Here is a 6,684-nt window from a genome sequence, read left to right on the forward strand (position 1 = left end):
ACTGGACTGATAAGTGTGAAGAGAGCTTACAATTGCTTAAGGATAAGCTATGCTCAGCTCCAGTACTTTGTGTACTGACACCCAACGACAAGTTTGTAGTCTACTGTGATGCGTCAAAGCAAGGGTTGGGTTGTGTGTTGATGCAAAATGACAAGGTGATAGCCTACGCCTCAAGGTAGCTGAAGGAGTACGAGCAACGCTATCCAACACACGGTATGGAGTTGGCAACGGTGGTCTTTCCGTTGAAAATCTGGCGCCATTATCTTTATGGGGAACGATACAAGATTTATACGGACCACAAAAGCTTAAAGTATTTCTTCACTCAGAAGGAGCTCAACATGAGGCAGCGCAGGTGGTTAGAACTAGTGAAGGATTATGATTGTGAAATCCTATACCATCCAGGAAAGGCAAACGTAGTTGCTGATGCGCTCAATAGGAAGAATTATGGAATTCTAGAAGCATTAGCTGGAATAGAAAAGCCACTACAGCAGGAGCTGATCAGTGCCGGAATAGAAGTAGTCATCGGTAATGATGACACGTTGTCTATCAAGTCAACGTTAGTAGAAATATCAGATTGGGCAAGGGAATGATGACACGTTAGTAGTACATATAGATGCAGTTAAAGAAGGCAAGGCCATAGATTTCTCAATATCAGGATCGGGGTTATTAAGATATGAGGATCGGGTATGCGTGCCAAATGATTAAGGGATTAAGATGAAGATTTTAGAAGAAGTGCATAATACCCCATACTCAGTTCACCCAAGGTCAACCAAGATGACTCACGACATTAAGGCAATATATTGGTGGCCAGGAATGAAGAAAGATATAATGTAATTTGTGTCTAAATGTTTAGTATGCCAGCAAGTGAAAGCAGGACATTAGCGGCCTGCAGGCTTATTGCAACCACTTAGCATTCTAGAATGGAAATGGGACAATATAGCCATGGATTTCGTGACGGGTTTGCCACGAACAAATAAGCAGCATGATTCGACTTGGGTAGTAATAGATAGACTAACCAAGTCAGCTCATTTCCTGCCTGTTAAGGCTTCGTACACAGCAGATCAATATGTAAACGTTTATGTCCAAGAAATAGTATGACTCTATGGAATCCCTAAAACAATAGTATCTGATAGAGGATCGGTGTTTACATCGAGATTTTGGGGAAGTTTGCAGCAAGCCATGGGTACCAAGTTAAGTCTTAGTATGGAATTTCATCCTCAGACCGATGGACAGTCCGAGCGTACCATACAGATTTTAGAAGATATGTTGCATGCTTTTGTACTTGATTTCGGAGGATCATGGAGTAAGTATTTGCCGCTGATTGAATTCTCCTACAAAAATAGCTACCAGTCAACAATCGGGATGGCGCTTTACGAGCTACTTTATGGAAGAAGGTGTCGATCGCTGTTACATTGGGATGAGGTAGGAGAAAGCAACTTCTTGGTCCCGAAGTTGTTAGAGAAGCTCAGGAAGTAGTAGCGCTGATTAGAAAGTGTATGCTCGCTGCTCAAAGTTATCAGAAAAGTTATGCGAAAGCCAAGTAGCGTGACGTGGAATTCAAGGTCGGAGATCAAGTCTTCCTAAAGATATCTCCTATGAAAGGTGTAAAGTGGTTTGGGAAGAAAGGCAAGCTTAGTCCCCGGTTTATAGGTCCTTTTGAGATATTGGACAAAGTGGGAGCAGTTGCATATAGATTAGCCCTACCGCCAGCTCTAGCAGATAGCCACAATGTGTTCCACATCTCGATGCTACGTAGATATGTGTCAGACCCATCTCACGTCCTCAAGTACGATACGATAGCACTCCAGAAAGACTTGAGTAACAAGGACCGACCTTTTAGCATCCTAGATAGAGGGATGAAGGATTTATGGTCCAAGAGTATTTCGATAGTCAAGATCCTATGGAATAATAGTTCTGAATGGGAGGACACGTGGGAGTGGGAGGAGGACATGTTAGCACTTTTGAGGACGAAATTCTTTTTAGTAGGGGAGAATTGTAGAGTTCCAGAATTTTACTGAGCTAGTTAAATAGTAGTAGTAGTAGTAGTAGTAGTAGTAGAGCAGCAGCAGTAGCAGAAGTAGTAGTAGCAGTAGTAGTAGTAGTAGCAGCAGTAGTAGTAGTAGTAGTAGTAGCTAGTAGTAGTTATAGTATGATAGTTATTGTAGATTTTGGTTCAAGCCGGGACTTAGTTGAACACTTGTAGCTTCACTTATAGATTTTATAAGTTTAACCTATAGTTTAAGAATATTAATTATAACATAAGGTTTGATTAATATAGTTGATTATAAGAATGTCATTTATTATACTATAAGGTTTAGATAGAACTAATAAGACCATGACACTTGTCGTGTGCATGTTTATTAAGGAATTAAGTATTTTTGGTAAATAGTTTTTTAAAAAAGAAATATTTGAAAACTCTAGGACCTGCCAGCAACTTTAAAACTTTATTATGACTCATTCAAAGCTATTTATCCAATTCAAATTAAGCTGAAAAAGTGCAATTACGTGTATAGTATTTCAGCGTATGCTGATATATCGCCACACGGGAGATACGAAAAATACGTCGACTTTGCACGAACGATCGAACCAGCCTCACGAATACTGGGAGAGGCGATATATTTCCTATAGGGGGCGATATATTGGCCCCACCTATGTATTTTTGAAAGTTCAGTTTTTCAATTTTAAAAATAGCCTTAACCTCTTGACTAGCCTCTGAACGATTTTGACCGAGTCTTAAGCATCTGTTGAATGAATATTCAAATATTTTTCAATTAATATTCACTATTTTATTCAAGCTAAAAGGAGGTAGTTTCACTCCTTGAACTCTATAAATAGGACCTAGTACCCAACCATTTTTCTCATTCTTCAAGCTGTGTTTAGAGCCTTCAAGCTGCTAGGTTTACTATAGAGTGATAAACACTTGGGTTGGGATAAAAGCTTTATCATCTTAAGCTTTATAAACACTTGGGAAGTGAGATATATAGTGTGTTTTCAATATCGAGGTGTAGTTCGGTTCTAGTACATCCAAAGGTATTCCTATTCTTAAGTTCATTTCAGTTTAATTCTTTAGTTTTCTTTAGTTTTCATTCAGATTCTAACTCATTATTTTCAATTATTGGTTAGGTATTTAAGTTCTTTGAACTTAAGGTTTCTTTTCTGTAAGCTTCTTCTTGGTGGTTTAGTTCTCTTTTTTTATCATCTCTTTTCTTTAGAAATACTCACATTCTTATTGTTTGTTTTAGGAATGTTCCAAATCCCATCTTTGTTCTCAAATATCCCATTGTTGGTAAGGAAAATAGGATAGATCTTAAATGTTTATATGATATGTTATGCTTATGCTTATGTTATGTTATGTTATGTTTACATTATGTAGAGTATGTTTATAGTCCTTGGGCATATGACTTGTCTAGCTAGCAAGCCCCAATAATTTATGGGCATATGACTTGCTTAGCTAGCAAGCCCCACAAATCTATTGGGCATATGACTTGTTTAGTTAACAAGCCCCATGAAGTATGATGGCCATTGTAGTATTATATGACATATGTTTATAGTATATGTTTATGATATAGTTTATGTATATGTTTTATGTTGTTAGTAGATTTTCCTTGCTAAGCATTAGGCTCATTCCTTTATTTTTATGTGATGCAGGAAAATAGATATGGCGGTGGAAGGATTCATGGTAGCTTGGCTTGTGTATTGAGGAAGAAGGGATTTGATGGACTGCGTGATGATTTGAGGACAACATTATTTTTTGTCTCTTTAAATTATTATTATTTAATTTATGTATTTTCCACATTTAGCTTTGTAAACAATTTCATTTAGTTTAAAGTTATGTTTTATTTTAAAACAACGGGATCCCATACCGCTCATTTATGTATTTCAATATTTACTTTAGAGTTTTTAATAAAGTTGTGAATGTTTCTTATGTATGTTTTCTCGAAAATAGTGTCTATGTATAGTAGTTTTAATGGTCCAAGGTCTTAGAAATAGTTGGGTCATTACACTATCCAAAATTGACCTGATCAACTTTGATAATTCTAATTGATAATGAAATCAATTAATTGAGACTATCTAGATGATTTTATACAAGGTACAATGGGGACCATGGGCCTATGAAATCAAGCTCCAATAAGTTATCATAAATCTAACAAATGAATTTACTAACTTATTAATTCCTCGTGACTCCACTATAGACTTGGAATTGCACTCTTGAATTCAAAGAACGCTCTATAACAAATATAGATACGTCGTTAATTATCCATTGTTACAACCACAATTGTCACTCAATCCTCTATAGATGGTCTACAATGAGATAGGACTAAAATACCATTTTACCCCTCATTGTATTTTATCCTTAGAACACTTAGTTCCTTGTAAATGATATTTCAGTAAACTAATTTAATTACTGAAATGAGATCTCTATCATTTAAAACCTTGAACCAAACTAAAAGGAAGCCATCGTTTCACTTCTTCATTAGAAGCTATAGATGTTCATATCTATGATTAACACTCCCACTCAATTATACTACCGAGTTCCCAAGATGTAAGTATGGGCTAGTGCGTAGGGTAAGCTGGTAACAAACAAGTCAAAGAACTCAAATAATACAATCAATTAGAATACTAACCACTCAGAATTGTGATTGAATTGACCTATGGTCAACTATATGATATGACTAGAATAGATAATAACAGTAGTTTACTTATCCTATCAACTGTCAATATCGGTCCAGTTCGATGTAACAAATACATCCGATCTTATCTACTTTGCTAATGTTCTAGAAAGAACATAACACCACAATGCGTAAGTAGATCATATCTTAGATTGGCATGTCAGTGTAAATCCTGTGCACTGACTAATCTTAGGACTAACTTATTTTGAACATATAATCATATTTATATTCCATTGTGATTACATCACTATAAATACGATTAGCTATATGCTCGGGATTTAATAGAAGTTTATATTAAACAAATAATCATGAAAATAAAACATGTGAGCAAAGTTATTAACCTAGTCAAAAAATGTTTTCTATTATTTTATTGATAATAAAATGAGATTACAAAGAATTTGGGTTTTAATTAGGGCATAAAACCCCAACATAGCACACCCGAACCACGGAGAGTGCGATATGGAAAACTTGGATCAGCCTTTCTCCGTTGTTGATAGCATACCTCGAGGCAGGGCAGTAGATTCTGAGAAGGACCCCGAGCAACCGGACGAGTATACTGACATAGAGCTGGATATGTTGATGGATAACCTAGATTAGGTTATGTTGTGAGGGTATTGTTGATACTTTTTGGTAAAGACTTGGCAAACCTACTAGGTTGTTGGGCTTTTGTGCAGTTGTAACACGCCAATGTAGAAACCCGACGTGTAGCTAGGGTTCTCTTCTTTTTGTATTTATCGTTCTAATAACTAAAACCCTATAGCATGATCATTCACGATCATTTTGTATTGCTAGATTATATCCCTGAATGATTGATTATCAGTTCTGAGTTAAATTTTTGTGAATTCTTTTTCCTTGTGTATAGGAAACTAGTATACTCAAAATGTCCTAAACATTGTAGTATAGAAACTCGCGATGGTGCCTAACACTAGAGCCAGGGGAGGTCAAGCTGTTAACCCACCAAACCCAGCCAAGAGAGCAGCAGTCACCTAAGAGGCAGGTCGTGGCTGAGGTAGAGGAAGGGGTTGAGGTCGAGGGAGAGGTTGAGGACAAAGGGTACAGCCGGAACCAAATATGGCAACTCAGATAGAGGATTTGAGAAGGATTTTGCATGAACAGAATGTGACAAACGCTCAAATGTTCAAGACATTAATGTGGAGATTCCTAGAAGCACCACACAACCCTGCACCTCGGGAAGACATTCCCGAACAATGGGGATTCCCGGTGCAAGAAGACCCACTGATGGGAGCAAATCCACCATCCAATGCATCTAGAATAGAACAGCCAAAACCGATCTCGGAACAGTTTAGCAGGCAAAACCCACCCATGTTCGAAAGGACTTCGGACCCCCTGGATGTAGAAGAATGGGTCAACGTGCTGGAGAGAATCTTTGATCTTGTGGCAGCAACCAAGAGGGAAAAGGTAATATGTGTTGTGTATATGTTGAGGAAGGACGCCCACATCTGGTGGGATATTGCTAGGAAGGGGCATGTTGTTGCACAAATGGAATGGGAAGAATTCCTAACCCTATTCAATGCCAAGTACTACAACCAAACAGTGATATATCGGAAGGTGTTTGAGTTCACCACCTAGTCCAAGGGTTATCTAGCGTACAGGAGTATGTGCGCAACTTTGACCAACTCTCAAGATTTTCTCTGGATCTGGTGAACATTGAAGCTAGCTAGAGTGGCCTGTCTGGAAGGTTTGCATACAGAGGCAATATAAGTGTGGGGAAGAACAATACTCCAAGAAACTCTCAGTTTCCCACTAGTGCAAATAATAAATGAAGAATGGAGCCACCAAGCCAAAGTTTGAAATTCAACAAGCAACCAAGGAGAGAAAAAAACTATTGGCCGCAATGCAACAAATGCAATTGATGCCACCCAGGTGAGTGCAACAACAACAACTGCTTCACCTGTGGATAGCCAGGTCATTTCTCCAGGCACTGCTCGACTCATGGTCAGAAGGGAGGAAACGACCAACCAAAGCCAATAGGAGTTGCACTGCGAGTCTATGC

Source organism: Humulus lupulus, chromosome 2, assembly GCF_963169125.1.
Source record: "Humulus lupulus chromosome 2, drHumLupu1.1, whole genome shotgun sequence".
Taxonomy (NCBI): domain Eukaryota; kingdom Viridiplantae; phylum Streptophyta; class Magnoliopsida; order Rosales; family Cannabaceae; genus Humulus; species Humulus lupulus.